The sequence below is a fragment of the Anas platyrhynchos genome, chromosome 7, assembly GCF_047663525.1.
Source record: "Anas platyrhynchos isolate ZD024472 breed Pekin duck chromosome 7, IASCAAS_PekinDuck_T2T, whole genome shotgun sequence".
Lineage (NCBI taxonomy): Eukaryota > Metazoa > Chordata > Aves > Anseriformes > Anatidae > Anas > Anas platyrhynchos.
In genome coordinates this window covers 28,161,038-28,187,469 of record NC_092593.1, presented here as the reverse complement: position 1 = coordinate 28,187,469, position 26,432 = coordinate 28,161,038, and the positions used below count along the sequence as shown (strand labels likewise).

Below are 26,432 nucleotides of genomic sequence, written 5' to 3'. Positions count from 1 at the left end.
GGCAGCACCACGCACTGTGCAGTTCAGCTACCTGGCAGAAAGTCATTTGGACTCCCTCCTGCTGCAGACGAAGTCGCACAGCCTGGGGACCCAGAAGAGCAGAGGCCTGGCACTAAAGAGCAAGAGCCATGCCTTAAAGTAGGCACCTACACGCTGGGCAGCTGCACTGGGCAGCCCATGCCCCTCCATGTTCACAATTGTTTGGTAGCAATGAGGGGCTTCATCCCCTCCAAGATCTGGCTCCTGCCCCCCAGGGGTTTAGGAGAACAGATTTTAAAGACCCTCCTGGGAACTCTCTCAAGCTCTCTGTTTACACAGCAGATTGGTGGCTTCTCGTTTGAAGTCAGGATTTAAGCTGTTCTTTCTAATTACAGAGAGACTCTGAAACCTGAGAGATCTCTGCTGCTTAAGACTAAGCAAAGAGACAAAAAAAAAAAAAAAGAAAGAAAGAAAAAAAAACCCTCCACAGTTGCATAGGTAGAACAATACTACATCCAAAATCCAGTGTTTGCTTTAAACAGAAGGCCCCTGCAGCAAAATAGGACATATGCTCTTATTCGTTCCCTGTAGTCTCTTTTCATCACATTATTTTCTGCTCATCACCTCTGTTCCTTACAAGTTATCACCAGCACTCAAGAACATTTGTTCCACTTTGTCTACTACAGAGGATGGGGGATAAATGTCTGAATCCCATCAAACTTCCCTAGACAGGTAAATGAAAGTTTGGGTATTTCCATCCTCTCCGATCTGACAGCCGCCATGGGATCTAACTACATTAGCACATGATAGATTGAAGCTCATTTGAACTGATCACTCAATAATGTTGCCATTATGAGAATAAAAAGGAGTATAATAGCACCCCGTTTCAGAAAGGTAGTTAGTTACACTTCTTAAATGATTCTTCAGTAACTCGTGTTTGTAAGAGCTAGAAAATCCTGGCCCAGCCCCCCAGATCCTTTGTGGTGTCAAAGCTTTTTATGCACTCACCTCTGCAAGGACAGGATGGAAGAGGAGACCTGGGGCAAGGTGGGAAGCAATGTTTGCTCCCTCCCAAAGTGCTTTGTCTCCCAACAGCTTGAGGTTTTCAGGGAGTGGGGCTGGTTCACACAAACCCTCACACGACAGGGCCCTGAGCTTGGCTGGAGCTTCCAGACACCACCATCAGCTGCATAAGAAGGGACGCTACCTCGACTCCCTCGCTGCCACCAGCAAGTGTGATGTTTTGGCAGGTGACAGAGGAGGCGGGAGGTGGAGGCAAGGTGAGAAAAACACTTTGGAACTTTCCCAGCACATCAGAAACAGGCACCCAGCAGCACAAAACCACAGCTGACCAGTTCCCAGTCCACCTTGGGTGCACGAGCCAAGCAGGGAATACGTTAACTACAAGGTGGAAAGTAGCGTGTTTGAAACAAGCTGAAGCACATGGGGCTAATCACAAGCTGGAAACAAGTCCGGTCCTTTTCTCACCTGAGTCTCCTGTGCCAAAGAAAAGTGCTGTCTGCTGGCTCAGGGCACTGCCTGTCCCCTTGGCTCACTCTGGTCTGAAAGGTAGCACTTCTGTAATCAGATTAAGAGCCTCAAACAACAGCTGTGTTTGTTCTCTGAATTAAAGGCAGAATAATTATAAACAATTGTTTTCCTGCATATTAAAAGACTGTCTCCTCTCCTCCTGATTTCCAATTTGTTCCCTGAATATATACACTGCAGCATTAACAGCAATGAATTATTGCTGCTTGGATCACAGCGATCTGCGCAGACTTTCTAACATTTATAATCTCTTATCTGAAAATGACTTGAGGGAAGGGGGCCATAAATCCTATTGAAAGCAAATTCCTTCCAGTATTATCCACTATTCAAATGGATATAGGCTGAATAATTGGACCTGATTAATTAAAAGCTGCAGGGCACCAGAGGGTAAGACTAATGTAGGTCTTCACTTAACCCCTCCACACGCGTTTTTGGGGATTATTTTTAAAGACACAATGCCCTGGCTATCCTGGCTTCGTTTCCTCCAAACCAAGTGACACCAGAGTGGCACACTTGTCTCCTGTACCCCTGCTGCCAGGTTCCTTTTGTCCTGCAGGGAAAACACAGCAATTCTTACAGCACTGTGCCAACCTAAAGTGGTAGCATGGGCTCCTCCACACACGCTGAGGGACTCCTTGAACATGCAGCAATGTGCTTCAGCTTAAATGCTTCTGCTTGGTGTTTCTACCAAAAATTATCATACTAGCAACAAGAAATTATTACAGGGACTTATCTTCAATGTCCTGAGACACAGAGGAATGTAATCCTTCTTTGAAGGAAACTGAGTTGTGGTTGACCTAGGGACACAATCCAGATCCCGAGGTGGACACAGCCGCAATACCACTGCCACCCTCCTGCCCACTGCTACAGCTCGGGACTGCTGCTGCTGCAGAGAAACCACCACAGAAGTGTGATGGTATTTATGTGGCTGAACCAAGGTGTGATTCTGATATTTCGATGCAAATTTTCTGCCCTCTGTTCCCAGTTTTAATGACATTTGGGCACCAAAAAAAAATCAGGGAAACAAGACAGTGCCAGAGCCAGCCTCTAAGGCAAAACAAATATGATTTGATGGGAAGCAAATGAAAATTCCCTCACTTCTCACACCCAGGACATTATTTACTTACCATAGTCTTTCTTCCCTCTTTCCCTTTCACCCATGCAACCAAATCTCTGAGAAATCTCCAGCAGGTGTTTCATGATTTGGTAACAACTTCAGGAGCTGAGCCTTCAGGACTCGGTATTAGGAGCAGAAATTACCACTGTGAAAGCTGAGACAGTTTTCTCCCAGCACAGGAGGAGAGGAGTGTCGGCAGAGCTGAGAAGCTGCACCAAATCTGCAGTGTAAGTCATCTTTCTCCTGTTTCTAAATTAAAAAAATCACTGGCTTTCCAGCTTGAATATTAAGCACAGAGCAGCAGAGCAACAGTGAGACAGCTGCGGTGATGAATTTTTATTCCTTTATTAATAGGAGGACTCTGAAGGGAAAATAGTGAATAAGGGAGGCAGGGGAGATGGAGAAAAAAACTAGCAGATGTTTCTGGTGCTGGGAAAACTGCTCGTATTGAAGTCAACGGTGTACATTTAATTTCAGAGAAGAAAAAGAAAAATGATACCTACTAGTGTGACACCTGCACACGCTTCACCACAGCAACCTTCTCTCCCTTGCACTGAGCTCGTCCATACTGAGGGAGAGCCAGGGATGGCGCCCGGGGCAGAGGACCCCACAAATAGCACTGGCAGTGCTGATGCTGGGCAGCCTCCATAGGGTCCAGTGCCAAACACCCCAATGCAGTAACTTCTGCTGGGGTGAGAGGCTTGATGCCTCACTAGAGGCTTCTCTGCTCCCCCTTCCATATACATAAGGATTTTTGGTCCTTTTCGCTCAATCTCCAGAGGGTCTGTCTCTAAAATGCCCACCAGAAGCTGGTTACTCTGCTGCACTCGAGCAGCCAACAGCAATCAAAAACACCCTCAGCTCTTTGGATTGCACTGAGGTTTTTTCTTTAACTATCTGTCACAGAAAAGGATCCCCTTTAATAAAATTAAAGACAGATTCACAATTCTGTTACTTAGAGTAACCCCCACCCATGGCTAGCTTGGCTTTAGCCCACTGCAAGCTCCTGAGGATAAGAAATATGTTTTATCTACCTGAATGTATTTCTGGTCTTCAATAGACTAAATCCTCTGCAGTGACAGAAAAATATGGTGAAATCATTGAAGCTAAGCATCATCATCATGTTCCTAGGAATTACTGATTGAGATCTACAGTTTAGAAACTCCCTCCATGAATCTTGCTTGTTGAAAATCTCCTAAAACCAGTTTCTGACCCTCTCTGCTGTCACACAGAGTGATCAGAGACACCTGAAGAGGCCAGCAAGTTAGAGATGTTAGGACATACTAACATAATATGCTGGCTTGGCAATTATATGGATTAAGAAGTTCCTGCCCCTCTCTCTTGTTGTTTCTCCTTAGCCACGTTACAGTTCTCTGTCTCCTCAGCTGTGCCAGCAGAGTTCTTAGCCCTGATGCAAATCAGGCTGAATAATCTGAGCAGAAGAATAATATTTTTATTTTTATTTCTGTTATTTTTGCACAGTCAACTGTGTACTAGAAGATTAAAGTGACTTTTTCCTGTGGGATAATAGCTTGCCTACCTCCTGTTAGCTTGCTACAACACCTAACTAAAAAATAATCCACTGACTTATTTGAAACTGTTTTTGTGTCTAGAGAGTAGGAAGGACAAGTAGGTCATCAGAAAATGCTCAGTCACTGAGAGACTTCTCTGGGTAAGAGCTGCAGAGCTGGATTTCCTTCTTGGAGGGCTGATCCCAACATCTGGTTTCACCCACACCTGTTACGAATTGAATAGTAGCCCCTTAAAATGATAGAACAAATGGAAAGCTTCCAGCTCAAATTCACTGGTACCCTGATGGTGATGGTTTTCATTGCACAAACTAAGTGTCAGAAAATGATGGATTTCACTGCAGTTCCAGGCAGCTTTCCTGAAGTTTTGCAGCAGATAAGCACTTCTAATCAGGTGAGGTCTCGTGGCAGATGCTCTAGCAGCTGCTGCACCATGGCCAGGGCCAGCTGCCCCTCTCCTGGCACTTCAGAACCGAGCCAGGGGCCAGACTGTCATCCTGTAGGGCAGACAAAGCTGCTGTTCTGCAGACAGTCTCCTACAGCAAGTGCGAGGGACAGCAGAGGGAAGATGATGCTCTTGTTGGGCGTTTTGGGGGTTTCATGCTGTTGCTCTGACACCGGGGCTGTGTTGGCATGGGGACCACAGGGCTGGAAAAATCCCTTGCTGCTGAATGAAGCAAGGCAGACTTGGCAGTACTGAGCTACCCTGGACCTCACAGCCTGCCCTGGCACAATCCCTGGCTAGCGAGCAGCAGGAGTTCACAGGGAGCTCCCGCATCCCATGCCTGTTAGCTGCTTCTGGCCTCGGCTCTCTAGGGCTGAGCTGTGTGTCCAGCTGAGATACGAGGGGTTTGGTCTCACAAGGATGGGCCAGCTCAGACTTCAGTGTCTAAGGCTGGGTTTCAAGAGTGCATAACTCATACGCACAAAGGGCTTGAGATGCCGTAAAGAAAACCAGATTCTCTGGGGTATGAATGGGGGAGTGGGGGTGGGCCTCTATATATACACTAAAACAAGGTCACCTACAGTTTAGGGAAAGGTAAAGCCACATCAGAGCTGAAGGACAGAGAACTGTTGGTCAGAAAAGGATCAGCCAGACCCAGAGGAGGAGTACTCCACTCCCCCTTGAGAAGGCCCACGTCAAGACAGTACACTGAGGATAAGTCTGCTTTGCAGAAGTGTTCACAAAAGCATCAGAGCAGGCACCCTCTGCCTTTCTAACAATGCTCGGGACACAAGAAGTTGCTATAGCAAAACATATTCCTTGTACCTGCACTGTTAAAGTTCGTGGGCTGCACAGACTGGGGAATCACTGGGGAATCTGGAAAACTGTTCGACCATCTCTTAAATCTTCTAATGTGCCCTAGTGAGGGAAGTTCTGAAGTCTGAGGCCACCGACAGCCGAAGGAAGAGGTGTGCCGTTTTCTGAAGGTGACAATAAAAATTCAAATTTACAGGCGTTGAATTTTGTCACAGTTAAAACCAAGAAGCCTTGTAAAATGAAAATGAGTCACGTAGCTGTGTGCTGTGCAGCACTTGCTGAAATAAGGACTCCAGTTATTTGTGTGGGGGAAGGGGAGGCACAGTTACTCTTTTCTCCTGCTGTGTTTGCTTAAAAAGTCCAGGGCACGTGATGAGTTGGTCCCTTCCTATTTAATGACTCTCAATTTCCCTCTCCTCTAACGCTGTAGCCAGCCTCCTTGCAGGGAAGGTCTGTTTCTAGCTCAGGTGTTTGTCAATTTGCTCTTCCAGGGCTTGCAGTGAAGGGCCCCTGACTGCTGGGGGAATACAGAGCTGTACAGATGTTTTTGCAACACTGAAAGGGGCAACAGGGCCCTGGCATCCAGTTCCTGGCTCAACAGTTTCAACAAGGTCTGTCACTGTCTTCTGGCCACAGAGATAGCTTTGGAATGGGAGAATCTGAAAACCAACCGAGCCTTTTTGTGTGCAGCATGAGAACACATGGAGCACTGACAGAGGGAAGCAGAGGGGGCTGAATAACCCTGATAAGGGAGGGAAAGAGGGGGAGATTGGGAAACAGTGTACGTACAAGGACATCACAGAAGGATACAAGGAGCTGGGAGGTGTTCAAAAGCTCAGTCTGAGAAGTTAGGAAGCAGGTATCTCCCCATTCCACCCCAGAGGGACCCAAAGACAAGCCAGTGCAAGAAACCTGCTCTCTCAAATTGCCAAATGGAAAAACGTTTGGTGCTTTGCTATCAGTCCCCATACTACACCAGAAAAACACCCTGATCGTACTCCTGTGAATCATCTGCAGTCCTGCAGCTGTCTGCGACCCTGTGGTGCCCACCTGTGCAGGTCCCCCCAGCCTGTACAAGGAACGAGCAGTGCCCACGTGCAAAGCTATGCCAGGACACAGAGGTGATCCCCGAGCCCCTTGCTGAGGGTTGGGCACAGAGGTGCTGGGCTCCCAGAGCTGCACCGTGTCTGCGCAAGGCTGAAGCACCACAGAGAGCAGAGAAGCTGCAGAGGATGCAGGAGGAAGAGGTGCAAGGAGGCAAGGCAAACCACAACTTAAGGTAATGCATCTTGAAGGCGCTCTCTGCAAGCCTTCATCAATAATAAAGCTACTGAGGGCGAGGGGGATTGGAGGGGGATTTGTAGTTGCAACACTGAGGTTAGGCTAACCTAGCACCCTGCATCTGCACACCCAAGGCATGTGGAGCCTGAGGTCTGACGGATGGCACCAGCTCACGCACAAACACCTGCTGTTCGTCATTCCTCTTTTCAGGAGGGCACTTTTCTGCCTCTGTCAAACTGGAGAAATTCTCCTCAGCAGCAACGATAATCAGGAATTAACACTGCAACAGATCCGTGTCCCTGGATCTCATTGTGCTAAACACGACTGCCTCTTCAGCACGCTGGCTGCTCAGCAGACTTGGCACAAACACTTGGCACTGGTGGGGTTTCACAGTAGGGCAGCTTGTTACTGCTCATCAAATACCAGCAGCTTCCACCGCGCGCTGCAGAAACTCAGCGAAATGTGTCTCATCTCATCCAGTTCTCACATGCGACTGTATCAGCATTTTTCTGAGATGCAGTTAGCTGGGTGCTAGTACAAAACTGTCACTCCACCTTTGAACAGATGATAGTAACATTTCACCTACCCCCAATGAAAGAGACACTCGCTGGAGATTAAATCTTAAAACCCTGTCACCCTCCACCACTTTTCAAGCGCACCAAGTACTAAAGCCTGCATCTCTGGCAGCAAAGAGCATGGCAATTAGTGCAGAAAATTCTCACTGAAATGCTTCTTGCAAATGAAATGCCTGAGACCTCCCCCCAGACTGAAGACACAGCAGCAACAGCCAAGAAGGACCATGGGCTTTCTAACAACACTTTCTCCACGCAGCCCTCTCGCTACAGACATGGGGCTGGAAGCAGAGAGCTGGGGCCCAGCCCTGGCACCCTCTGCAGCACTCAGAGCTCCCAGCAGAGAACAAGCCTCGTGTGAGCTACCAGAGGACTGAGATCCTGATATTTTGCTGCGGGAAATATATCACCTGCCAGTTCCTACGCATGCTGCAAGTGCAAGCCCCTATGGCACCAACTGGAGGACGCACAGCCTCGATTCTCCATCAGTCAGGTAATGAACAGCAACGACAGACGTAGCCCACTGCTCCCGCTGCCCCAGCTCTGACATCCCAGCACAGGCACAGCTCACTGTGCTTCCCCTCACAGCACCCATGGGGAGCCAGAGGGCATCTAGTTCCTGTTTCCTCTTTTTTTATTCCTCAATGAATGCTTATTCTTTTTTTTTTTTTTTTTTTTTTTTATTTCCTTCGTTCAAAATCAGCCTGAACACATTCTAGGCTTTCATGCTTAACGCTGAATGATCATTGGGTGTTTCTCCCTGTTACCTTCACATGAGCTACATCATCTTGGCGGGCTATTTCTTCTCCCATTATGATTTCTAAATCTCAGTACCATTGTCAGCTGCTGAATACACTCCTTAAGCTTAATGGCTTCTGAGTGAGACAGAAGAGAAGCCTCCAAATATATTTAGAATCCACCTGGAAAACCAAGTAGGTATCTTGCAGACCAGTCTGAGCCTCTGTAAGTTCACTTTTGCCTTCACACTAAAATTACACAAAGAAATCACAAGACCATGGAGTCATTTAGGTTGGAAAATACCTCACCTGGTCCAACCTTTAAGCTAGCAAATAAAAGGAATTGGCTGTAGTGACTAGGTTTATGAAGCAAATTCTAGGAGCTGGAAGCAGGCTACTTGCTGTGCTGAAGCAGAGCACCCTTGCAGTAGGCTATTTCTGATTTATAACATCTAACTTTGACACTGCAACAAATTTTAGCTCCTCAAAAGTATCTAAATCCTTAGTATCTAAAAAAAGTCTGGCAGCAAACAGCAGTGCAGAAAGGTCTGCCCACACTGTGTGTGCCTTGTAAATTAAACAACTGGGATCTCCCCAAACTAGAAAATACATCAGCAACATGTACCAAGGTTTGGGGTCCCACCAATGCCACTGCCACGTGGCACATAAAACCCCTGCTGTCAGATACAGAACCTGCGGTTCAGCCTTGGGGTGCTGATGGAGCTGAGAAAATACTCAGCAAAGCAAGGCTGGCTCCCAAACAGCACTGAGCAACTTTTAAGAAGGTGGGAAACAATGAGAAGGCTAACAGGTGCTGTAGGGAGCTGCGGCAGACAAAAAGAGAGAAGGCTACACTACGCACAGATGTAGTCTCAGTAGTGAAGTGCTCATCAAGGAGAAGGGCTCCCTTCTTCTCATCTGCTGCTCCCTACTTTTATTCCTGCTCCTGTTTCCCAGCTCATCCTTTCACAGCGAGCCGTATCTAGCCCTCAGGCTACCTGCCAGCAGGCCATTCTCATTCACAAGGAGCTAAAGAGAAGGCACAAAGGCGGCCAGTCAGAGGCATATTAACCAGGCCTCGCAGACAGCAAGTTCCTTTCTGCCCTCCCTGAGTCCATTCAGGGCACAGATTCTTGCTATGCAGAGAAAGACCTTGGATATTTCAAAGCAGAAAAGGCATCTGTGCTTGCCTTTGTCTGGGGATTTAAGCACCAGTTACGTGTTTGTCCCAGAAGGTTTAGTCAACAAGAGATTTAGTGAACAAAGAAACACAGGCCAACCTGGACCAGAATGGGCTGGAAGGAAGGCAGCTCAGGTTTCCAAGGCGGTTATGTCGGAAGCCATCATTAGATGCTGCAAAGTGCTCTCTGAGTTTTGTGCTCAAGCTGAACTCGATGCAATCAATGCCAGTTGTTCCATCAGTTTCAGTGAGATACTCGTCAGGCCCTTTGACAGTAAACTGTAAATTGGTACAAGTTCTCCCTTCCTGAATAGAGCTGATGCTCTTTTTCCCTTCTAACAACACAGGTTCCCACTTTCTGATGGATGCTGGGCTGATAGTGGTGTTCTGACAGCAACTGGGCTGCAGGAAAGCTTAACAAAAGATAAAATAGGCAAAGCTTGCTTTCCACAATGATTACTCACAAGTGAGTTGCTCGGACTGCGGACTTCCAGCTGTCAGGAAGCTACAGCGCGTGCGATTCCCTCTGCCAGGCAACATCACTTACAGAAGCACCTGTACTTGGTACTGAAGGCACTGAAGATGAGTAGGGTGTTATTATCAAGCTATCCCACCCGAAATGGTTGGCTTTGAGCATCCTTTCAGGACACTGGCTATAGCCACATTGTCTTTGTTATACACCACACCATGGAGCGGTCTGGGTCCTTGCTTCCCAAGGCAGGCTGTCAGGAAGGTGCAGAATGCCTCAGTACCCTACTCTCTGATTTCCCTGCCAAAAGAAGTGCCTGGTACCAGAGTCTGGGTTCAAACAATGCATGCAATACAGCTTCTTGGGGTTGGAAGGCTGGAGTGGAATAGTTTGGATGCTCCAAGTCACTCAGGTCACAGAGAAGTAAATGCAATGCTCTTTGCTTGAGCTGAAGAAGCACAGCAACAAATGCTCAGCCATGCTCCAGCTTCCCTACAGCACAGAGAGTTGGAAATTCAGTCAGATCTCCACTTTTGGACAAGAAATCTTTAAGTGGTGCACTACAGCCGTTGATCTAATAGTGCTTGACACTGGCAAGAGGTTCTGTGGGGCTGATGAGAAAAGAAGGACACAAAACATAAAAGGAAACAGGCTGTATCAGCTCTATGAAATCCAACCATTCCTGGATTCCCAGAACAGCTCTTTTGGACCTAGCTGTCATAAGGTGTGGTTTACAGATCATCCCAAAACCATTAAATGACACTAGGATTCAGGAAAATGCTTTAAACAGACACCTTCCCTGTAAAATCTATCAGCTTCCATTTAGGACATGGAGCTCCTTCTTCAGAGCATTCTCAGAACATTGTCTGTGCCTGCCTTTCCTGGCAGTCTCCAGAATTTAGGCACCAGCCCATTACAAGTGCCTTCATTCCTGTGACTTGATAATCCCAGCCACCGTGCACATTTGCCATGTTCATACAGCACCGAAAAACATGTGTTACACTGACAGATCAGCTACATATCCAGCTGGTATCTGAGTACTTTTGAGCCAGGAGGACTGAGCAGCCTGCAAGAAGACCCTCACTTCTATTTCCATCCATTCTGCACAGCTACAGAGGCCTTGAATTCCATCAGGAGCTACTTCCTCTCACCTGGTTCTGAGTTTCACACTTCACGACGAGAGTTTGGCTGGTGCTCACTGAGCTGGACAGAAGGGTGTGTGAAACGGCTCAGCCTTCAAGCCAGAGCATTCAGTAAGTACAGAGCAGCTAATAGGGATTTAACCATATAATTCAAGGCTATTTGGCTTCCCAAAGCAGTGTTGCCACTCTGTAGTTTAGAAGCCACTAACTGATGCGTTAATCTCTTAGTATGAGCAGGCCTTAAAACCTTTTGCACAGACCAGCTCTGTGCTGGTCCCAGGCTCTTTTCTTCCTCAGGGCACGTGTCTGCCAATGCGCCTCGCACCGGGAAGAACTAAGGGCAGCCTCAGCAGAGTGCCAAATGCCGCAGCCAGAGAAGAAGCTGGTCACCAACAGTCCTGATGCAACTCATATGGGAGCTGGCAGGGCCCAGCAGCTGTGCCAGCTGCTGAACAAACCCTCTTCACTTCCTGCCCCTCTGCCGCCGCCTCCCACACACCGCGCTCACAAGGGCTGCATTGCTGCATCACACACTTCATTCTCTGCTTTGAAAGTCCAGGCTAATTGAGTGACAAAGTCATTCTGCCTTGCATCTCAGCAGAGGATTTTACTCTAAAGATCCTTTCATCTCCTGACCTTCTCCTCTCTTCCCTCCTCGAGGCCCGGCTATGCCAAGGCCCAGAGGGGCACACAGAGGGGCAGCTGATCCTTTCCCAAGGCACCTACTTGTGGTGCTGTCCCAGCCTCAGCCCCACCACTGCTATTGGTGCTGAGGGAATTCCTGGTTGGGAACCCAGGGAGGGAACTGCCAGCATAGCCAGGCTCTCTGGGCAGTGTCCAGCCCCTCCACAAACACTATGCCATGCAAGAGCCTGCACCAGTGTGCTTACAGCACTCCTCTTCAGAGGACAAACTCCTCTCGTTCCACAAGCAAGATCTACGTTACAACTGCTTTGACTTACGCTGTTCCCAAAGGCTTGAAAATTAGGATTAGGGCTCTCTTGCACAAACACTGCAAAAGCATGACCCAGCAAGGTCCCTGCCCTTGCCTGCTTCCAGCTCGAACACAGTGTAAGACAAGGGTGGAACAAGAAGTGGAGATGGGAAGGATAAGGCTTCCAGGAATCAGATAACGTTACTCAGGCTGGACATGGTGATGAGTGCTACATGAATCACCTATCTGACTCCTTCGTTCTGGTGAAGCAACTTCTTAGAGGCAAAAAGAGTAGTAGAACTTAAAGAAGAATGTACAAAAAAAAAAAAAAAACCAACTAGTATGGACTGTAGGTATATTAGCCCCCAAATTTTGTATTAATGCCGGTTTTGCCAGAACAGCAGACCAGTCTCTCTTACACTGCTTTGCTTTCACAAACTTTAAGTTTTTCCTTCCTACCTCACCTGCACAACCCACACTGCTGGTCCTGCAGTCTCTTCTGCCAAACATGGCTGGACTTGATGATCTTGAAGGTCTTTTCCAGCCTAAATGACCCTATGATTCTGTGACTCTATACGCTCACAGGGAAGACAGACAAAAAGCAGAAGAACTGTACAGCCATCATAATTCCCCCTGATGAATGCCCAAGTATTGCCTCCTTAGAAGACACGTGTTTCCCCTCCTGTTTGGCCCAAATATCCTCTCCCTCCTCTCACAATCCCCTATTCTCATCCATTCAGGGGAATACAGTCCATTAGTACAGTTGCCCACAAAAAAGCACAAACAAGTAACATGTGAGACACTTTGTAGTTAGGCTGCTACTGATTAAATACATGGTGTTTTCCCTCTGTAACACAGAGATAATTTCAGAAAGTGATTTTTTTTTGCTAGAACCGCTGAAGTGCACGGTTACATTCACACTTCCAAGTGTGTGATTCCTCTCTGTCTCCCCAAAATCTCTTTATTTTAAAACTGATGCTTTCTTTCACCACCTCTACCCTAACCAGTGCAACCCACGCCACAAGCAATCCTCCAAGATATTCCCGTCTGTTCTGCTACATTTCCAGAGCAGAGGGGGAACCTCTGCTTGGGCAGTGTATAACACACCGCAGCAAAAAATGGCCAGCATGCCACGTACCTTTGAACAGTGCAGCACTTAAAGCTTTTCCACACGAGATGAAGAATGGCTGGTGCCATGCTTCTTCCTGTTCTCAACACTGAAGTGAAGTAATATTATACTACTACAGTCTGCACCATGGTCCCAAAATGGAAAGCTAGACAAACTACTAGACATGATTATGAAGTACTGTAAACACTGTGTTAATTCCACACAATAAGTGGCTTCATTTCTAATGAAGGCATTCTAGATTTTACCCCTTTATTGATCTCCGTGAAGAAGAGCATGAGCTGAACGCAAGTATAAATTGCAATGTAACATTATACTTGCTTTATATTAATTGCATAGATGTGTATGTACACACACATCCACATTTAGTATCTTGCAATGCTAAATATTAGAGAAAGAACCAACCAATGCACGGAAATTATTTTTCTCTTGCAATGCAGCTAATTATCATCAGGTGAAATGCAAAGATTCTTTTCATTAGCTTATACCCTTCTGGAATGGTGATTTTAGTCTAAAAAGCAATGACAGGCTCTGTTTTGAGGGTATAAGGGCTACTTTGCTCCTCCGACTTTATTCTGTGTAAGCATCCAAAAGGAAACCATCTGGTCTGAAAGATGGCTATGCTATCAATTATCTGTGAGGGTGCATTTTCAAGTGGAATGATATCCTTTCAAGGTTTGGCTACTTTGTTGACGACTTTACCAGTGGAGAATTTTCTTTTAGGTTTCGTTAGTGTGTAAAATTTCAAGACTGAATATGTGTGAAATAACAAAATTTAAAAGGTCAAACAGGAAAGGGAAAGGCAAGCTGGCTAGAAACTGTACTATCAGTGGCATACATTGTTCTGCCAGACATCACCAACTGGGAGGTATTTAAATCTCTAGATAAGTAAAGAGAAAACACCAACAGAGAAAGATGTCACAGATAAATATGTGGTGTGCAGAAGTCACCAGGACAGATGGGTGAAGTAACAGGGAAAAAGTAGAAATAAAGATTCTGCTCCTACTTGTATAACAGCAAACTACTCAGACACAATGCACACGAGTAGCAGTGCAGCCTATGGGTGCAGCAGCACAGAGCTAGTCCCTCTCTTCAAAACATGACCAGCCTTTGCTCTGAAATCTGGAGTAACAGCTGACTGATACAGATAAAAGAGTATTGCATCCATAGTATTGACAGCTTATGTCTCAACATCTCTGCTGTTCTCTTCCCAAGGACTGGGGAGGCAAAGTATGGTGGATGAGTACAGCTGGCTTAGCAGGGCTAGGTAACACTTTCAGAAAAAAAAAGGCAAGTTTGAGATCAGGAGTCAACTTTGCATGATCCCCAGGGTGCCATGTGTGCCTGCTGGGAATTCTCCATTGCTGTTAATATACCACAGACAACACAGCAGAGAATACCTGCCTCTACTAGTAGAATAAATACGGCCTCCTGGCATGAAGGTAAAAGGATCCCTGGAAGGTGTTCAGCTGAGAGGAAACAGCCAGTTCTTAAGATGTGTTTCTGACCTCTCCCAATTTCTGCCAGTGTTAAGTCCATTTCAAAATACATTTCTCCGTTTGGGCTTGGACCTCCCATTTAATGTGATTGATTTTACATCTTTACAAAACACTGTCATGAGGCTAGTTTCTTGAACTGATAATTGCTGCATTCCTTCAGTTCCTTCAGTTAGAACAAACTTTTTTTCAATTTACAGTAATTCTGATCTCTTTTGGGGTTGTTTGTCATCATGCAACACAGTACCCAAAACGTATCTGTAGCCAAACACTTCCACCTGAAGTGAGTAACCTGATTTTTAGCTAATATTTGTATTCTTACACCACACACATCTAAGGAATTCCATTAAAACTGACTGATGTTATTGCCATCTTGTTCACCACCAACTGTACAAGCCAGCTGTAGCTCAGTTCCTCCAGAGAAGGGTGAAAGGAAGAGTAAATGTCAGTTGCAAGCATTTAAAGGAGCCAGGAAACTGTTAACTACCTCTATTGACTGATTCATGTCTATACTTGCAGCTATTAGTTACAGCTGCTCCTGATTCTTGTGTCCTGGAAAAGCTGTATTGCTGCCATCTCCTCTAAAAAGTCCTGAACAAGACATCTGCAGCTTGATAAATCCCATCAAACCTTCTGTGATCTACCAAGCATTTTACCTGAGACCTTGCTGCAGAAATACACGTAGCTTCATGCCAGCGTTAACCATTCACTCCATCCAGATCTTGCAAGTACGAAGGAAAGGTTCTGCCTGAAGATCTCTTCCTTTGAGCACAGCTGGCTATGTAACTCAGAATTGTCCCCAGCATACGGAACTACGCCTGGCTTTAGGGCTTTGAAACAAAAACACTGCAGCCACATAACCTAAGATGCTGACCTCATGTGATTGTACTGTTCAAGCTCTAAAATGTTCAAAGAATTGCAAAGGCTTATCTTTGTGCTTGCAAGCTTTATGCTGGATTTGTTACTTTTGATTCATGACACTGTCTTTGTGAGAATCAGATATAATCTCTCCTTCTGCAGCCAGAGTAACTCAGGGAAAAACATATCAGCAGTTCAGTTGTGTGTTCATGGCTGATTTGGATCAAATGTGTACTCTTAGGTGCAGAGTAAGCAAAACAGCAAAAATCACCATATTCCCACCCTAGCAATGTCCTGGAGATCCCAAGGACTGAGGCGTGCTTATTGCCCATGCTCATCCAGAGCCTCTCCCATGAGCTTTTCTGCCCTTCTACCACAGGCTTTGTACCACCAGCTACTAACCACCATGAAACATGGGCTCCCAGCAAGACTGGGCTGATCATCTTCAACGTGTCCCGTCCCCCACCTCTAGCACCCCATTCAACCCATACCCCAGATCCAGTCCGTCCAGCAGCCAGCACTGACCTTCCCAGCGTGATGGGACACGGCACCCACACAGCAGGCAGGAAACAGACTCCTGGTCTGACACCAACTTTGCAGATCACCTTGGGGAAGCCACGTCGTCCCTCCTTGCCTGAGTTTTCCCAGCTGTGGACGCAGATAAAAATGTTCTTTGAAGTCTATCCAGATCCTTTGATAAAGGACAAAGATTTTAAAACATGATTCTTGACTGCACACTCTTCAGAACACGAATTGCGTCTTTGGCATGGGAAATCCTCTAGCACACCACAAGTGCTAACACTGCCCCAAAGAGAAAACAACAAAACTCCGCATCAGCTTATCATTACAGGCACTGGAAAAATACACTTCGGTTACTGATACACTCTTAGATTTTGGCAAGTCTGTGTGTTATTTCTGAACACAGTCGCAAATTGCTCTGAGTTCAAAGAATTATTCAGCACTGCTCAGGGTTATCTAGGAGGCAAGCCAACCTCCGGCCGTATCACCCCTGTCCTTGGGAATATTTCTCTGGTTTGATCTGAAGCTGAGTGGATTGTGAAGACACACAGCTGGGTTTCTGGACATCATCTAGTACTCCACAAGCTCTGACCAATGTATTTTACTTGCCAGGGAGAGTTTTAATTTTCTTACTTAGAAGAATGAATTCATGTCACGAATATTTACATTGGCTCTGGGCAATCATTTTTTTTGTTCTCCTCCGTTCCCTTAAAGATCATATAATATTTGTTCTAAAGCACTGATGGTCGACAGAGCATGCATAGCCCCAGCTCGGAGCAGGGAGGGTCCTTCTTATGTCACTGCTGTCAACTTAGGACAAAAACTGCGATGAATAGGAAAAAATAAATAAATCTTTTGTTTTCAAAGCTAAATAGCCAAAAATGCAGCTAGAAAAGTTCCATAAAGGTTTAGCTTTCAGCAACTTATAGCGGAAACAAAGCTGATTCCTCCTCTTGCTGTGCCCCCTGACCTCAGAGTTTTATATGTCACTGCCTAGAAGGCCTCTAGTCACGGCAGCCTCTGTGCACGGCTTTCCCAGGACTTTCAGGGTTTTCCTCGGGGGATGCTTGAGTTGGGGAAAAAAGGGCTTTAGCACCAGCCTTCGATTTAAAATAGCAGGGGGAGTTTACTAATTAATATTCATGAGGAGGGAACAGTCTGCTTTTTGTTACTGCTGCCGTTTCCCATGCAAGGTGGGTTGAGAGGGAGGAATACATTACGAAACATATCCTACTGTCACAAGTGCCACCACCTTTAGAGATACAGAAAATCAGGAGCCTGAGAGGAGCCCAAATGGTAAATATTTAACAGGGAGAGGACTTGCCTCCTCTTTCTGCCTGTATATATTAAACTCATTATTTCATTTTAACAAGGGAACTGTGTTTTCCTCAGCTCTTTATCCCCACCCCCGCCCCCCGTTTAAATTCTGGGCCTAAGTGGGTAGTTCCCAACGTGCTATAAATCCCCTCCACCACTAACACAATTGCATGCATTGCCCTGTTTGCTTGGTTTTCAAAGTCACTGCTAACTCTCTTCTAGCTGGAAATGTTACTGCTATTCACTGGGGCACAATGAAGAGCAGACTGCTTCCCTCGCACTTGTACCAAGAAAATTCAGGGATAAATCAGTCATTTTCATACCAGTGTAAAGCTGCCATACCAATCAAGTGTCAATGAGGCAAAGCTTTTCCAGTGCAGCTCCAGATCTGGGGTTTCTGTGGTCTGTGGGCTCAAAATATTCTGCCTCTCACTTCCACAAGCACAGAGTGTAGTCCCCGCCCCCTTCTTCCTCATTCCTTTTGGTATCCCAACAGGCATCCAAGCTCAAAGGTCCCAGAAACAGGAGCCATTTCTGGAAATTACACTTAAGGGTCCAAAACCTCTCCTGTGAGGATGAGCAAAGGGCTCCTTAAATTCTGTGCAATCACTGGGAAAATACACCAGCTCATTTGGCAAAATCACCTGTTATTTAGTAACGCCTTAGAGATGAGAGAGAGGGCTGCTAAGAGCTGCATTACTCACCTCTATCTCTGACACCAGCAGTGCATTCAGGGAGGAACTGAGAGACCTCTCCAACATACATGGAGCACCAAACTGATGTGAGCACTCATGACTCTCTAACAGCAAGGTAGGAGCAAAGTAGCTGAGGGGACACCCAGAAGAATTACCATTTGACATCTTCTGTGGTGAGTGGAACAAACTGTGCTGGCAGAACCATGCTCCTGTACCGACTGAAGTAGTTTCGCTTGCATAGTGCCTGCTCCCTGCAAACAGAAACATGTTACTTCGGCACAGGACATCTACTACTGGGAGAAGATTCACTTCCACTGCTAGGGTAACAAAACTGCTGTAGTAGTGCACATAAAGCAGATGACGGGGTGACTCCCTACCACTCCAGCAGTGTGTCAGGGTGGAGGCACTGCCTCTTGCAGAAAGGTTCGTGGTTAGGTGCTTACACGGCAGCTCTGCAGATGCTGCTCAGTTTGGCTGTCTCCTAAAAATTGCTCATAGCTGTGTATCATAGCTAGACCACAAAGCTGGGACTGCTGAAACCAGAGAGGCGAGGTTAAGGTTTGGCTTCAGGATGGCCTGAAGCATGAGCAGACATTGCACGGAGATATGAGTAGGTGGTCTTGCTGCCTTAGCCAAGGCTAAGGGAAAGCTGAGGCTTTCTGAATATGGCCGAACAGAGGAGGGTTATGTGCCCCTCGTGCCACCTCCCTCACCTAGGCTGTGGCATGCTCCCAGCCCACACAGAGCAGGCTTCACTGGAGCTCTGGCTTTGAAGAAGTATGCCTGACTCCGAGCCGATTGTGAATGCAGAGCATGACCCATTTTAAACAGGTAGGCCAAGAAAACCTCCATCTCTCTGCCTTTAGGGACCTGTTTCAGAATACAGTAGACTTACCTTGAAAATATTTTCCATACTGTTTGATGTTGTGGAACCGTCAGTGGGAATACTGAGAGCATTAGAAGCCTGGGTGGCTTATTGATTTGTTCTAGTTTTATTAAATTGACTAAAGTTCATTCAGCAGTCTCCCTTCCCTGCACTCAAATACCCACTCTGAATGCTGTCTTGAGAGGGGCAAAAAGGAAAGAAAAAAAAAAGGAACTTGAAAGTTGAAAAATTATCTGAAGAAACCTGTGATGTGAAAATGGACTTCATAAAAAGTTTATACCATTTGTATCACTAACGTAGTCTTTTGGGTTCAGTATTTCTTGCTACTTAAATTCTAGAAAAAAATGTTTGCATGTGCCTGATGTTCCTAATGAACGCGCGTGTGTGTGTACAGAGGAATAAAGATTCAAAGAGAAAAGGCCTCCCAAATACATTAATTTTTCTTTTGTCAACCAAAGAAATGAATGAAAACTTAAGACTACTACCCTTTTTGTGAGCAAGAAAGATGAGAATTACATTCCTGGTAACCTATACCCATGAAGTAATGACAGACAAATTAAATGGGTGAGGTCACACAAGACCAGTCCAGACCCTTCCCCTTCCCCCAACAGTAAGATTAGACACCCTGGGAGATTTCCAAGGAACTTTACAAATTAAAGTAGAAGTTGTAAAAATCACCACTGTTCAGCATCCCAGAGAAGGAAGCCAGGACAAGAGAAAGGCAGGGTGCAAACCGCTCAGGGCTGGCTGAAGAAGTGCAGAGGAAGACGAGGGGCTGCGCTGGCACTGTCAGGTCCTGGGTTACCTCCCAGTGCAGGTGGGAACTGCTGCCAAACGGGCTTGGGTCAGGCTGCAGAAAACAGAAGACTGGGGCATAACACGTAAGTGTCTCCTTGGATCTAATTCCAGATTTATCCACACTGATGTGATGCAGAGATAAAACTTCACTGAAGTCAGAAGAACTACATCTGTGCAGACAGGTGTGAGACCTGAATCTGATCCTCGCTTTGCTTCTTCTATTGCTGAAACATGAGTTCATTTCCATGTTACTAATCCTGATACTTCACTTTTGTTATGGTATCATTTAGCAATCAGGAGAGATTTGGAGACTTCTCAAAAACAAACAAACAAACAAACAAACAAACCTTTCTCCGCCATCTCTGTTTCCTAAGAAAATCACCACAGATTTCATGTGCTGCAGCTTTTTTCTGAAAAATACTGATAAAACAGCTTACTACCCCACAGCAGATCATTTAAAGGCACAAGTAGGTTAAAATTTGTAATTCTTCCTGCTGTCTAATTCTGGATGTATTATAAGATGCATTTGTACTTGAATGAAATCTTTTTTAAAAATCATTAATTGAAGCTGTCTGGCTCTGTCATTCTGCCCTCCCATTCTCCACCCAATGAATCAGTAAATTGTAACAAGAGAATCTGGCCAAACAAGTTCCTAATTCAAACGCCATCTTATGGACAAAGAAGTCTTTGAAAATAGTATCCGTCATCTGGCTCCTTGCGATGGAGCGGAAAGTTGTGTTTTTACTTTTCATGGAATTCATCTCTGCCTTCAGCACTGTCAAATGTCGAGTGCGGTACAGTAGAGAGGGGAGTTCAGTGAAAGGAGAGAGCAGGGGGAGGCCTCTGCTAAGGCAGCCCAGGGCAAGCAATTTCCTGCCAATTAACACACGGCTACTGATAATATTTCTCCCAAGAAAAAAGATCCAAATAGGGAGAAATTTTATACCAATTGATTCCAGGTTACTGATAGAGCTTCCTTTTCTAAGTCCTAGTCTTCTGCTCACTGAAATAAGCGGTATGGGGTCTTGGAGTGCATGAGGCAAGCTTTTTTGATCACCGAAATGCAGTAAGTGGCAGAAGAGTCCCACGTCCTGACAGGGTAAGACTGCAGCAGCAGCAGCCTCTGAAGCTGAGTGTGCAACTCGTCACGGCTACTTGTGTGCGGGTATCACTGAGCGGTACTTCTCCCTGCAAGCTGCATCTGCACTCACAGCCAGCGCTGCACAGTTCAGTCACTCCTCTGGGGGAAGCGGATTCAGAGTTACTCACTGTTCTGTCCACAGCAGTAACAGCAAAACAAACTGCTAGAAATCTATCAAACTAAAACTGATTTCAAATGTGTCTAATAAATTTGTTATAAAGCAACTTACCCTTGCATGTGTGGTATGTTGAGGTTTTTTGCTTCTACTTTTTGCCTGCTGGAGTACCTGGGAGAAACAAGAGCCTGAGGGAACTGGAATAAAAGACATTTGTTCTAAGTACAAATGCACGGGGCCTTGTGTGTGAGGAGACTGGAGCCTTTGCCTTTACTCTCCTGCATCTTGTAGCCTCTTTGAGGAGGCTGGTGGGAAGAGGTTAAAGGTTACCTAGAGCTGCCAGTAAGAGTGAAAAATGGTGGACAGTGCCCCTGTTCTTGACTGCAAGTTCCTTTATTTCCTTTTGTCATGGCAATACCTTCCCAGGGAAGGCCTGAATGTTGCAAATTAGTGTTCCAACTTATCTTTCTAATTACCTCTTCAGGTGTAACAGTGAGCCAGCTGCTTGCCTGAACAAAAGAAACTGCTCAGTAGTGCCTGTGCATCAGCATCCATCACGAACACACCAAGTTTATAAAGTATCTGGTTGTTATTAAAGAAAAAAAAAAAAAAAGTCACAGGATTTCCCCCTTTTCTTGGGGAAGTAAAGATCTTGCCCTGACAACTTCAGGCCAGTACAAAAAGTCCTGGGAAGAGATCTCACCTTATAGTAACATCTCTGAAGACAGTACAATTAGGAGAACAGCTGATAAAATCAGATGTATGAGCTGAGCTTGAAGAAACAGGAAGTGTGCATTACTAAAAATGAGACAGACAGAACTAAATGCCTGAGTTCAGGGAGGGGAGGCTAACTTCTGCCAGAGGTGCCTGCAATAAGAGCTGCAGCTTTTATTTTCCACATTTCTCAGGGACAAAAGAAAACTCCCTCTGATGGGAAAGGATGCAAAGGGAAACAACCTGATTTTGGTGACCACGCACAAAAGTTGTCTCAGGAAAAAGGTTCAGTCCTCGTGCTTGTTCAGAAAAGAAGCCCTAGAAACCTGAAATGAATTCCCAGGCACACCATCATCTGTCACACACTCCGGCTGCCTGTGAGTACCTGGCTTTTCTTGGGAAATGGGGTGCTGCCGTGGAAGACTCCTTCCATGCGTAAAATAGCTGTGGCATTCTGCATGAATTTTCACCAATAAAGAACTGAAGTGACTCAAAAGACAAGACCAAAGATAATAGCCATTGTTCAGGACTGTTTTTGTAATCATAGACAATACACCTTGAGGCAGGATACCAAACCCATCCTGACAGATGATGGTCCAGGAAGAGAGATTAGGTTAACTAAGCCAAGGCTGACCTAAGCAAACTGGTAAATCCAGCAGGCACTCGAACCAAGGCATCAGAATCTGATGCAAAGCCTACTGTAGTGGAAATATGAGCTCTTAGTAACACCAGAAATGCACACACACGCACAGATACATGTCTTTACATGGGATTTGTGGCCGGACAAAGGTCGTTGTGAAGCCACATGCAGGTATGGAACCTCAGTGAGCTGCAGGAAGGTGAGAGCTCAGCACAGCGGGTAAAGGGCTCTCTAGGTAAAATCAGAACAGTTGAGTATCTGGATCTAGCTAGAAATGCTGACTCATTAAAAATTAGCCCTCAAGCGTTTTTGTGAATCTGGCTATGAAAATACACAGATATTCTTTTTCAGCACTGAATGGCAAATCCTGTCACTAAAGAAACTGGTTTCAGAAACATAAAACCTGTAACAGTACATTAAAAAAAAAAAAAAAAAAAAGGAAAAAAGATAGTAGTAATAATAATAAATAAACAATCAACTAACCAAAACAGCTTTTACATTTAGGTAATGGATACAGGGAAAAATCTATTTCTTTATTTTATTTGCATTCCAGTGGGTGTTTCTACATCAGGGTTGTGGTCCAGAGCAGTAGTAAAGGCTTGAAGCAAATACAAATTTCCTGAGTACCCACACTTAGTAGGAACTGGTTTGCTTTGCAGAGTGGTTTTGGTGTGCACCAGCTTGATTCCTCCTGGATGCTAAGCCAGAACTGCTGTGGATAACAGGCTAATGAGCTCCACTCTGTAACTGGTCTGAGTCAATGCCTGCTCCTTTGGGCAGCTTCAAAACGCATCTTTGGGGGAATAAGCCATTCATGTGAGCATCTAGTCCAAAGTTAAACTCCCAGACCGTCAGCAGTGCATGTGTAGGGGTCTCAGCACCAAGTAGCTTCAATCTACCAATCCACCCACGTCGCAAAAATTGCTTTAGACACTGTCTAACTGACTCAAAATATGCCAAGTGTTTATTATTCCCTAATGAAGAGCTGCAGAGCTGTGATTCCAGCTCAGAGCAAATGATTACAGCCAAACTATACTAAATAAATCAGTGTTTATGCCAAGTCACAGGGAACAGTGCAGCAGATTAGGCACTCATTAGAGATTAATTTCCAAGCTATGGATTGAACAAAGAACAGATGCGATACAAAAGTTTTCACTTAAACAAAGCCACAAGGTTCTGGTCATATTATGACAATGGCTAATGCATTCTTCGTGGCTTTTTATGTTTAGCTTATCCTGAATATTGTTATTAAAATTACAGCTTCCCTGTGTGTTCTCTGTTTGATGGTCGAACATTATTGTCTTGCCACAGAGTAAGAAAGAAAATGTAAAATTCAAAGTGCTTTCAAAAGTTCATTTCAAAATCACCCATGGAGAGCTCTTTGATGGGCGCTGGTGTTGAGGCATCAGAAGTAATTCAGACACCTGATCGAGTTCATTCAAGTCCATACTCAGATGAAGAAGTTGTTTTTCCTCTCCCTTTCACACCCTAGACTTAAAGTCACTTGTCAATGTCAGAGCTTACAGATTAAAAGTAAAAGCCTCTGCATCACAAACAGACTATTTTTCTAGAAGGCAGAGAACGTTTTTCAACTGCTATTACATATAAGGGATAAGAAAGACATCCTGAAAGATTCAGACAGCTTCAGACATCAATAGAAAATACTGCAAATATTTCTTCAGCTAATACATCGCTTTTCATCATACACTTGCTATATTGTATGCTTATACAGCTCAAGCATATGGTCACATCATAAGAACAGAGCTGATGCTCACACTTGGAATTTTCTTTCCTCTCATGTATAAGATTTTTCCCCTTGCTAAAAGCTGAATTCTACTGAAGATGACCTATATTTACTGCACCATTACGTGGTATCTTCCCTAGCAGGCTGCTCTCAGGAGGCTGGGATGTTACATACCACAGATGGAGACACACACAGGTTTATATTCAAGATTTCAGCAGATTCATTTCAGTGACACAGGGCAACAGAATGGCAACCAGGTACGAATCCCGTTAAAAGTAAATTACTTGAAGGAGAAAAGGGAATCCTGCTTTTCCTGGCAGTTTCAGGACATGACCCTATTAAGCTATATAAAGTTACGTAAATGAAGTGAGACTCATATATTAATGTCTTGATACTAAAGGGCCTCCCATTTAGCACAGAAAAGCTGTACGTCCAGGTGATTTTAACAAGGGCAGCAGGCGCTTTGCATGTAGTAGGCTCACCCCAGGACCAGCAAGACCATGTGAAAATGGACTTCTGGAGACAAAATGAAACTTTTACACCAGGAACTGTGCTCCCCATGTAAGGTAATTAAAGTGGGTACATTCTGAATACCGATTTTACACAATGATGCAGGTCTTGCCTTGTTCCAGTTCCATGTACTTTGATAAGAGTGTGGGGATCTGACTACACACGTTGGCTACTGTAGGGCATCTGCAGTGAGCTGCTGCTCCATCACTTCCAGTCCCCAGTTACCTCCACCCTGCTTACAGGGAGGAAAAATTGAGAAATGAAAGGCCCCATTTCCATTGCCTTAATGTAATTACTAAGCAGCAGGTTCATGAGCTGAGAGGAGCCATCTGCCAGGGAAGCAAAGCAGAGGGTGGGTGAATGAGGCAGGTACAAAATGAGGCCAGCCAAAAATTCCCCAGAAAGTAATATTTAAATCCAAAGACAGCAGTGCAGGGAGAGTAAGTGAAACAGGGAAGACAAGATGCTTTTTCCAGCCTGGCTGATGACTAATCTGAGTCTTGAAATATGCTTTTTGCCTGTCTTTGAGAGACCAAGGCACTGTGTGCCTCTGGGCTGTGCTGCCCGCCACCCCAGGAGGGGTCCGGGTGAGAGGCCCCTTTGCAGCACCCCATCAGGGTGGCAGCCAGGGCTCCCCAGCTCTCCTCACCCCAGCTCCAGGCAGCAGCCACAGCCCTGGCCTGGCTGACAGATCCATAGGTGTTCATCCGAGTCACCGTGTGTACACAAAGCCCCAACTGCAGTCTGCATTTCTAACGTGGCAGAGTAGTGACTTCCACAACCATTTAAAACTGGGAATTCTTCTTTGGCACGTCTCCTGGTAGTTTGTTAAATTTGGGTGGGCTTGTAATGGTGCAGCTTACATGGGGGGACACAAACCTCTGGCAGGGCATTCTGGTCCTGGGAAGGGCACTACCCTTCCTAGATAGCAGCTAGGGCTTTGGGGAGCCTGTAGCAAGGCACCCACCTCCAGGCAGACTAATTGCCATACAGGGCCCGCAGGCTAGGTGCAGGTGGAGAGGGAGCTGAAACCACTGATTTTCTTGGTTTGCTCCATTTGCAATGTCAGCAGCTGTTCCATAGCTCAAGCAGATCTCCTTCCTTTGGTGCCTTCCAACCGAATGGCTGCGAGCCCTAGCTGGGAGGCCAGGACAGACAACAGCTTTTTTTACATCCTTCTTGTACGGAAAAGTCTGAGAGCAGGATGGTTGGCCTCATCCGATCTCCTGGCTACATGGCATGGGCCGTGTTCAGTGAGAGAATTCAGATCATCCCAGATATAGAGGTAGAATTGAACGCAAAGACATCAAATTTCTACGCACAGATTTGCCACTAAGCACACATGGTGAATTAAGAGAAGATTAGAAATTGGGAAAGGAGACTATGTGGAGTGAAACGAGTACTTCAAATGTTGATCCTGTGGAGAACTTCATACTAATTACTTTTGAGAAACACTGGGAACAAAAGGCTGCCTCAATATGTTAACATTACTGACAGCAACGCGTGGTTTTAGATGCCACACCATTCACATTCTGCCTGATCTCTCCACATCTTGCAGACATCCAGCAGATGGATTAGAGCATGGCTAACACATCTGGGTTTAATTGGCTATGCCCTCTTCTGCCCACAGATCTTGTCTGGGAGGAAGGGATAATCGCAGGAGTTTCTTTACCTTTGTGGGGGATTTCTGGGAGTCCAATGGCTCAGCTGGAAGCCCTGTGTGGCAGCAACCCCCAGGCTACTCCACGTCCAGAATCCCCAGACATTTCTATAGCACTGTACTGATCAGCTGCCATCTGAGTCCAACACTTCTGTGAAGTGTCAAAGGGGCTGGTGGTGCATGTTGGAATCAGCTGTGAAGCCAGGGCAGAGTAAATTCAACATTTCCCAAAGCACTAGGTTTGTGGTGCACGTGCAGACCATCTGTACAATGCACAGATGATCTTCCAGCATCACCTTGCTATGTTTTTTTCTCCACAATATTTTGGCAAACATTTCTGCCCACAGTTCTCCAGAAAGAAGTATGGCAGCTATGGACTAGAAAAAAGAGCCCGAGGAAAAAGATTTGATATGAACCCCAACCACCATTGCTGCTGTAATTAGCAAGGTATTTCTGAACCTGGC

At 45.7% G+C, this 26,432-nt stretch overlaps 1 protein-coding gene across 3 annotated transcripts in view; it reads right to left on the bottom strand.

Moving 5' to 3' along the window:
• Window positions 1–26,432, bottom strand: part of ALS2 (alsin Rho guanine nucleotide exchange factor ALS2) — a 216,680-nt gene that overhangs the window by 100,144 nt on the left and 90,104 nt on the right. For 2 of the 3 annotated variants that reach the window (XM_072041083.1, XM_072041084.1), the window contains exons 4-5: window positions 17,770–18,011; window positions 15,755–15,877 (exon numbers count right to left, since the gene is read on the bottom strand). The gene's annotated coding sequence lies outside the window, so the exon portion shown is untranslated. Of the gene's footprint in view, window positions 1–15,754; window positions 15,878–17,407; window positions 17,425–17,769; window positions 18,012–26,432 lie in introns of those variants that run through there. The other variant, XM_072041085.1, reaches the window with a different exon arrangement.